At 41.4% G+C, this 10000-nt stretch overlaps 1 protein-coding gene and 1 long non-coding RNA gene across 2 annotated transcripts in view; one reads left to right on the top strand and one right to left on the bottom strand.

The window, feature by feature from the left end:
- The window catches only part of LOC143297102 (protein madd-4-like), a 233030-nt gene that overhangs the window by 156666 nt on the left and 66364 nt on the right, over positions 1-10000 (bottom strand). The gene's annotated exons all lie outside the window — the stretch shown is intronic.
- LOC143297316 (uncharacterized) lies at positions 3933-6518 on the top strand. The gene is made up of 3 exons (XR_013057239.1): positions 3933-4818; positions 5494-5650; positions 6247-6518. It is a non-coding gene; the product is annotated as an uncharacterized LOC143297316 (long non-coding RNA).

The following is a 10000-nucleotide window of genomic DNA, read 5'->3' as shown; positions in this document are numbered from 1 at the left end:
TCCAAAAGGAAAGGGCTTCGTCTGGATTAGTAAAGCTATAAATGTTAGTGAAAGGTGCAGAAATGAGGTCTGATTGAAAGGCGTCCAGATTAAAATGTTTAAATGACCGAAATGTGACAACAGTATGACCTGTTTTGGGTATTTTGAAACCCTTTTTTCCCCATGTAATGCAGACGGCATTGTGGTCACTTACGCCAACATTCGGCACACAAATTTCTCGAACTGATGTTAGATTGGATGTATAAATATGATCTAAGAGCGTTCTAGTTTTTTGTGTAACTCTGGTGGGGGAATCAATACACTGATGGAGATTGTAAGACGTATAGATGTTGTTCCATCGGCTATGACGCTGAAAAAGATCTAAATTAAAGTCACCCAAAATTAATACTTCTTTTTTTGAAAGCCAGGCGCTGTCCATCATTTCACAAAAATCGTCATACCACTTGGAAAAACTCTTAGGATGTCTGTACAAAAATGCTATAAGGAGCGAATCTGTTGATTTATTTTGGGATTGAACTTCAAGCCACAGTGATTCAACATCTGGATGATGTAGGTCATTACGAATTCTGTACGGAACGTTATTTTGAATATAAATGACGATACCACTTTCTTTAGATTTTTGAGGATTTTTCCGAACAATATTGTAACCAGGAATAGAAATAGATTTGTCATTAATGTGAATGTTCGTCCATGATTCAGAAAAGCCAAAGATATGGAATGGTTTATCATTATTATATATCATCTTCGATACGTCTGTCATTTTGTTGACCAAATGACATATGTTTAAGTGACCTACTCGCAGTCCTTCACAAACAGGCCAGTTCGAGACATTAGCAGGACTTGACATTAGTGCATAATAAAAATACTACCTAGATTTTCGAAATGCAGTTCTAGTAAGGGAAAGTGCTGAATAATTCAAGCTGAGAGAGAGAGAGAGAGAGAGAGAGAGAGAGAGAGAGAGCTTCTATGTCCGCGTTGATTTGACGCCAAGGCAAGTCTCTGGGAACGTCAACGATGCAAACTGAAACATCCATGGCGATGACAGCTTGCAGGGGAGGGGGAGGTGGGGAGGTGGGGTGAGTTAAGTTCCCACAACGTCATGTACGATCTGGGCTGATCGTCAGTCATCTAATTATTTATGATACAAGAGATTGTATCGAGGGGTGAGGTCTGAGAGCTGGGAATTGGTCTGTTTGTAAAGAAGGGTTGAAGAGTGGTACAGATTTAACGGGGAAAGGGTGTGTGGTATGTTGGTAAGCATTGTGGAATGATGGTTGTTCTGGTGACAAAGAATAGCAGTTTCCAAATACTTTGTTTGAATAATGACACAAGTTGTTGGAATAGTGGTCATATTGACTATCAGCAGCAGCTGGCTGGAAGTCGTACTGGTCTTGATGACAGACAGCAGGATTGGGTGGAGGGTCGAAGTGCTGTGTATGTGAGGCCATGGGGAACAGGTCCTGATTAGCGTCTGGTGGAAAGTCGTGGCGCCGTGGCTGCGTGATGGGAAACTGGGCCTGATGAATGGCTGGTGGGAAGTTGTGGCGCCGTGGCTGTATGATGGGGAACTGGTCCTGATGCATTCTAGTAGCACCGGGTGGAAAGCTGAAACGTTGTGGCTGTGTAGGCATGTAGTGCTGGTCCTGTAATGGATGAACAGGGAACTTGCGGGGTTGGGTCGGCTGACCGTTAGAAAAAACGGGCCTCAAACGATGATATGGACCACCCTGATGAATGTATTTCCCACGGAACCGGCGTTCTTGATTAAGTGTTAATTGACTGACAGGATGCCTAGATGCATGTTGACGGTGGTGTGTATGACAACCAGTCAGCCATTTGGGTTTCTGAGAAGTGTTAGGAATTTTTTCAGTTTCTGAAAGACGCTTTTCAGTGAGCTGTAGATTGTGGGCCAACTGAGCAGTTCCTTTTTTACTCAGATGGATATGATCTGAATAGAGGGTACCATCTGAAGGTGATCTGAAGGATGGCATATGATTTATGACTGGTACTCCTAGGCGATGGCATACACTTGACAGGGTTCTGTTTGACGGGAAAATAGCGTTGTTGAAGTTGTGATTTCCCTTTGCCGGAACAATGGAGCTCATGTGAATGGATGCCCTGGGGAAAACACGGTGAATACTTGATATGAGTTTGTTCCATGTGTCTTCTTCGATGCGACTACTTGAACAGTCGTTAACACCGACATGGACAGTGACCAATTCAATACCTTTGTTTTCACCCAAAGAGTCAAGCCATTGTTTCAGATCAGTGCTTGTCATTCCAGGTACACAAATTTTAAAAAGATAGGTACCGGGCGTTGTGATCCTCCTAGGGTTTATATATCTGATGACAGAGTCACCAATTAGAACCTTGGTGGCTCTTTCTGGGATTGTAAGTTTAGATAAAGTGTTCAGAGCAGATCGCTGTGAGCCTTTAGATTTGACATTGGAAGAAGATTGAGACTGTGGATCACCATCGTCGTGGTGTTTGGTACGGTTTGAAGTGCGACGAGTTTTGAAGGTCTGGAAGTCGGTGTCACAGGGCACGTTGTCACTGTCGACATGCTCGAGATGAAGAAAACGATTCGAAGTGGTAACATTTGCAACATGTTCAGTGATTGAAGCTGATCCATTTGTCTGTGTGGATGATGTTACGAGTGTCTTAGATGTGAGACTGTCTAGTTTTGATTGTAGAGAGTGTATGTGAGTTTTCATAGCATCATTATCACTCAACACAGTGTCGAGTGTTTTTTCCAGCTGGGCAATTTTCCGAAGCACAGTTCTGAGATGAATGTTATCAACGTCTTCTGAACAATGATCAACCAAAATATTCAAAGAAAAATTAGAAGGCTTTGAACTTGTTAGCTCTGGGAAGGATGTATCAGAAGACTGCTCACTGCTCTGGCTCTGGCTCTGTGGTGGACTTTTCTCAACGAGCTCAGAACTACTGGCGTCTTTTGTATCAGAAGAAGAAACAGATACATTGTCCTGTACAGTCTGTGTGTCTGAAGTTGAATTGATGACGGGGACGAATGGGCGTGGTGGTGACGACAAAAAAGATAAGTGAAGTGAAGCTGATGTGTCATGTGGATGAACCATCTCTCCATTGTTCACAGGCCCACCAGAAGCAGGTATATTGCTCACGCTGGCAGAATGTGGACATATCAGAGTGAGCGCGGAGGAGTGGTCGTTCTGGGCTCCTGTAGACCTTTCTGGTGATGAGTTAGACCTTTCTGGTGATGAGTCAATCTCTTCACTGCCGCCAATCATCAGCAGTGGTTGGTGTGACTGAGGAACTTCAGCACCAATATTCAGCTCATGGAGTTGAGCAGGGAGAGGGATGCCCTGGATAGCTGTCTCGGATGCCTCTCTACCTGCATGTTTGTCATAAAGATCCTCCACTAATGTCTTGAGGATTCTGAACTCTTCATTGACCCAGGGTGTGCAGCTTTTACCCTGGATCAAGACTTTGTTAGTAGAGTAGTAAATGGTAATTTTCAGTCTCTGGTCATTGTGAAAAAAGATGGTCACTTTAGTAAGTGCCAGACCGTCACTGTACGGAAGGGCTATTGGGCCAGCTGAAGACCTTTCTTTTTCAAGGTCACACGGAAGATCATTTTTGCCACCCTTATCCTGATCTTGCCAGGTAACACGAAATCCAGGCACACTTGGAACTTGAATATAATATCGGAGAAGAAGTGTTCTCCTCCAGAGTGCTAGACATCCCCGTTTTGTTGTGAAAGTCACTTGCCTAAAAGGATCAAGTGTATGTTTAATTGTATGAAGAGATGGAATTGAGACACTACGTTTGTTATGTTTTGTCATTTTAGTCATTTTAAAAAGTTAAAATGTGACCCTCCACCACGGAATGAGTCGCTTTGTCCCTGACCAACTTTCCCGCTAGCGGCGATTTTAGGCGGGTGGGGGTCAGGTTGTCGATTTTCAGATTTTGACTTCATAGTAAACGTTAGGCTTTCTTTTATCTCATATTGAAGTATCTAGGCATAACTGTGTCTTCTTTTGCCTTAAAAGTGTGCTTAAAATGCCTAACCCGTCATTCTGATCGCCTATGACTTCGCGAAATCGATCAACTTTGACAAGCTTGCCCTCCGTCATCTCTTGGAATCGACCGGTCGAATCATACATTGTTTTAAAGGTCAAGTCCGTCTCTTTCAATCTATGTCCTTCTCATTGGTTGATTTTTTAACTACGAGCGAATCGTCGCTTTCAAAATAAGGATACACTACGTAAACAATGCGTCACTATGAAGGAAAATCCCCTCTGTCATTGGCCGAGAGAGGCCACGTGACGAAACCAGCCATTCAGCACGCTAGCTCAAATAAACATGGTCGCAGGGTTCGGAAGCACGTTTTCAAGATTGACTTGGCGATTTCCTGACAAGATACACTTGCGCTGCACACATTTTGCCATTCAATGAAGAAGACGACATTTGTGAGTTTCTAACCCAGTACTTCATTGATGGAACTGACCGTTCATGAAATCGATCTCAGTGAACACGAAGGCCACGCTGATTTCGAAAGCAGACGACGCAGGATTGTCGTTCAGTTTTCATCAACAATAATATTAATTTTGATGTAGATGACGAATCAACATTTGCACTAGATACAGAAAGATTGGAAGCCTTCGCCTGTAATTGCCGAAATCACATGCACCAGGTGCCATCAGTGTTGTGACTGACATGGAAGCAAGTGAAACTGACTTGCTGCACTGAAGTGATAGACCTGGGTTTCTCACAGCTCACACAAGGAATGTGCAAGCAAAGTGACTGGGGGACTGGATATAGCTGAAGTGTCTGAAGGTAAGCTTTCTTATTTTACCCACATTGACAAATACTGAAATGTAATGATGGTATAATCAACTGATAATAATTTATTTAACAATTATTGACTCAAGACTGATTTATTGTCTTACATTGGAACAGGAATTCACTGTTTGACATGTGGAATAAAAATGATTAAAAGAATAAAGTGAATCTGAGGAAATTAACAGAATGTAAATTAAAAGATCTCTCTCACACACACACACACACACACACACACACACACACACACACACACACACACACACACACACACAATGTGTGACACAGTGTGTATACATGTCACTCACACACACACACACACACACACACACACACACACATACATACACAATGTGTGTCACACAGTGAGTCACATACTCACACACACACACACACACACACACACACACACACACACACACACACACACACATACACTGTCCCTTCACAGTTTAACCATTTAACTGAGCAAGGGGAGGTTCAGGGGCATGACATTATGAACAGTTTTCAGTTTCACAGAATTTGCTTCAATGGATATTTTATGTGAATGTGTGTCAGGTTGGTGTGTGTGTGTGTGTGTGTGTGTGTGTGTGTGTGTTGTTTTAAATAAATATAGAGTTGTGTCAACAGTAAATACTAACAGTATTACTAATAGTTCAATTTCTTTTTCAGCCCTGAAAGATATGATGGTACTTTATATGCCTGCCTGTACACCAATGAATAATTCTGATATCACTGCTGGCAAGTCATGTCATCAGAAGGAGAGGTAACACCACCAAACTAACTACACTGTCAACTAAAGAACTGTCTGCTGGTGAACTATCTATGAGTGAGTGAGTCAACTGTTAATGTACTATGATTTATAGTATAAATTTACCAAGAAGTGTGCAAACTTAGTTTCTTTTTACAAACTTTGTCTAGATGTACATGTATGGAATTGTAAACTTTTGCACAGACATTTACATAAATGATATAAGTGTGCATGTGCTTGACATGCCACTATGCATAAAGTAACTTAATGGATTGCAGCATGTCATGCACATGCACACTGATATGCACACTGATACTCATAGTGATACAGCATTAATAATCACTATTTCATACTTTTATTATCAGTAAACTGCTTTGTCTGATTATATTATGATATATATATATATATATATATATATATATATATATATATATATATATATATATATCATAAGTGTATTCTTTTTTTATTTTCTGATAAAATACATAGAACTAGAAGTAAAGCATTTTGTAAAGTCCTGTGTAAAGAATGAAAGCTGTGATGTAAATGTACAAAACTGAAATTACTGTTGATATTTAAGGCATTAATGAATAAACTTTAGAACATATAGAAAATAATTCAAAACAAAGGAAATGAAAAGAGATAAAGAAGTATTACATAACAAACTGTTTCAGGATAAACCATGCATTTTTGGAACATACTGACACCACCGGTGGAGAAAAAAGAGTGGAGGAAGAAGGTTCAATATCAACACCATCCACCCTGATGACACTTTGTACCACAAGAATTGATTACCTGTGCCACATATCTGCACATTTTTTTATTTTTATTTTTTTATTTATTTATTTTTTAGCAGATTGAGTGTTTGTTTGATGAGGTTGTGTGTCTTTATTGTGTGAAGTATGGGTTTGACAAGTAGGTTTTCTTTGCAGATGAAGTGTTTGAAGTGTTCATTTGGATTATGAAATGTATTTCATTTGATGCTATGCTGGAATAAAACACACATGAACTTGTACCTTTTGTATGAGCAGTTTTGTTGTGTGGATCTTTTTTGTTATTTTGTTGTGCTTGTTGTATGGATTATGGTAATGTCACAAGCACACTAAGCCAGTGAGCACATTGAATTACAACAATCACATGATTCGGCATCATGATTTAGCATTTTTTACCTCTAATCTGGCATAAAGTTTAGTACACATACTGTACATAGCAAAAGTTTCATAGTAATTGGACCACAAACAACACCACAACAAAACTGATCTTAAAACTGGAAGGTTTTTAGTCATGTTGAGCTGATTAAAAAGTAAGTATACTAATACTTCAGTTGCAATTCTTTCCAAAAAAATTAGAAAATTCTTATTTGAATAAAATCAAATACACTCAATATTTTTCTTCCAAATTTTGTGCAATTGTGGATATTGCCACTAACTATGTGTGTGCCAAATTTCATGAACATATCTTGCTTAGAAGTATGTGGTTGCTATGAACATGTTCCAAAACTTTTCGGCCTTGATTTCTCAGTTCGTTACTTTCGCGACTTTAGAACTTCAAATCACAATAACTTTTCACAGAATCATCCGATTTACAAACTTTTTTTTTCGCTGTAAAGGTCATTTATTGCAGATTTATGATATACCAATAACTAAAAATCGACCTCTGGTGCAAAGCGACTCATTTCGTGGTGGAGGGTCACAAATGGTTTAAATAAAGACTCAGACACAAGATATAATAGACAGGCATGGTGCTTGCGTCAAAATCGAAGAAAACATGAAATGACGTTAACAGTTCGGTGTCTCACAATGGAACAATGTGGTACAATGTACTACACGCTTGGGCCGGGCGTTTCCAAATTCTGACGTCACGAAATCGGCTCTAAGTCTTCCGAAAAAATAAAATAAAAATTATAATAATGAAGAAACGCAATTGTAGTCATAAATCAAAACCTCAGGAGTGTAGATCTAAACCACAAAATAACATATTTGCATGAAATGTTCGCAACGATGAAATGAAGACATTTGTGGATGAGACGGAAGGATAAAAGTCCGCGCGTAATTGAACTGAAGTAAGTGTTCAAGGGTAAATTGACTCACCAACTGATGAAACGTTTGAAAGAACAAGATAAGAAATAAGCACTGGCACAACGAAGTTATAAAAGTTCACACCAACGAAGATGAGTGAAAAATTAGAATCAACAACTTTCACATAATAAAATTGCTCGAAAACTAGGTAATATCAAAATTAAGCACAGAGCTCACGCTCACAGTCTATTGTATCAGCCATATTGAACCGGAAGAAGAAGAAGAAGAAGAAGAAGAAGACTGAAAGATGAGCATGCAGCAGTAAGTAAATCCACTTCAAAGCCGTACTATACTGGTCTCATTTACCCAGGCTTCAGCATTCAGACGGAAACACACAGAGATGAGGAGAAGTCAGGCAAAGGGCAGAAGGGGGAAACGACGCTTGACCAAAAGCCTGAGACGTCGTCAGCAGCAAAAAGGCTGTGACATTCACGTCCACTGAACTGGGAGGTAATTTCCCTGCCACTTCCCTCCTCTCTCTCTCTCTCTCTCTCTCTCTCTGTCTGTGTCTCTGTATCTATGTCTCTCTCAGAGCGCATGAGGACGAAGCGACGCTTGAGTCTGTGATATTCATGGTTCTAGGGCCGTGAAGCTCGAAGCCGTGCCTTGCCTTGCCTTTTATGTGTGTGAATACTATGGTAATGAGTGGGTGTGTACACGTGCATGTGTATTACACAGAGAGAGAGAGAGAGAGAGAGAGAGAGAAAGAGAGATAAAGAAAGAGAGAGAGAGGGGGAGACAGAGAGACACAGGGAGACACAGAGAGAGACACAGAGAGAGAGAGACGGACAAAGAGACAGAGACAGACCGACAGAGACGGACAGACTGACAGAGACACAGACAGAGAGAGAGATGGGGGGGGGGGGGGGGGAAGGGAGCGAAAGAGAGAGAGACAGAGAAAGCTCAGAGTGCTGAGAGAGAGAAACAGAGACAGAGACAGAGAGAACCCAGTGATTTCTCTTCACGAAAGGCCATTGCCCCACACGCACAAACAGTGCTAACAAGAGCATTGCGAATCTCGTTGAAAACTTTTAGACGCGACAAGTTCTTTGTCAGTTCCAGTACTTTACAGAAAGCAGGCTACAGAACTGATTTCTGTGCCGTCATCATCCGATGTTATCCCTAGAGGGAATAGATCTGAACTTAGGTGCACACATTGTTTCTTTGAAAAGAAATCCATTCAATTGGACCATCGTCGTACCAGAGGTGACATGATCGACGTATACAAATACGTCCACAGAATTTATGACACAGATCGACCAGTGCTTCACGTCTTCCAAGGCAGGGATACCCGGGGGAACAGCCTTAAGCTGGCCAAGGGACACTGCAGGCTGAACCTTCATGCTGGCTACTTCTCCCAACGCGTCTTCACAGTCTGGAATAACCTTCTTGACAGTGTTGTAACCGCCTCATCTGTCAATACATTCAAAAACAGGCTGGATGCACACTGGAGGAGTATACCCACTCTCTACGACCCAGAATGTTACTACTAGTCTGTGCCACGCATGCCACACACAGTCTAATGAGTCTCTGTGGCTGCCTTCACCTCTACACTCCATCTCGCTCACTACGATCAGCTTCGGATCCACTCTATTTACGCATACCCAGATTCAAACTCTCGACTGTTGGCCGCCGTTCTTTCTCTGTCTCTGGACCTTGCAATTGGAATGAACTTCCTCTTTCGATTCATCAAGTCTCCACACTCAGCTCTTTCAAGTCTGGCCTTAAAACCCACCTCTTCCCAAAATAGCCTCCCTTCCCTGCCTCTTCCTTGTCTTCAGTTTCTCCAGTTTTAGAGTTATGCGTGCGTGAGAATGACTGGTGCGAATGCGCTTTGATTTGTCTCTGCACAAGATTCACCGCTATATAAATACCATTATTATTACTATTAATGTGCAGTAATTTCTTTTTCCTGGAACGGTGAACAGGCCTGTTAGGCCTTCTACACCGCAAGAATCAAGTATCAAGTATTGACTTGTCATGCTCTAATTAGTCTAGCGGGTTGTGAACCAGGCCTATAACACTAGGAGTGAATATTGTCAAGAAACACATTGTGCATCAATGAAAATAGTATTAATATATTCCCTTCTAAGGCTATGTGCCCTGTTCAAACGCACTGTCTTCATCTGTCTGCGGGCAGGGGCGGTGTGGTCTGTGGGGTTTGCTCAGCTGCTGAAGGGTGGTGTCTTTTGCCGGTGGGCTCTGCGGTCATGAAATACTGGCTGGTACACCCATGGGAATACTTCTTTTTAGGCTGTCGCAAGTCGCATCCTGTGGTCTCTTTTGCCTCTGTTCGGGAGCAGTTGTGTCCCTTGAATTCTTAATAGAGTGTCCTGTGCGTGCCTGCACC

This window comes from Babylonia areolata, chromosome 22 (genome assembly GCF_041734735.1).
Source record: "Babylonia areolata isolate BAREFJ2019XMU chromosome 22, ASM4173473v1, whole genome shotgun sequence".
In the NCBI taxonomy this organism is placed as follows: Eukaryota; Metazoa; Mollusca; class Gastropoda; order Neogastropoda; family Buccinidae; genus Babylonia; species Babylonia areolata.
Note: the sequence above shows the minus strand (reverse complement) of the source record. Positions and strands in the feature narration are given on the sequence as shown.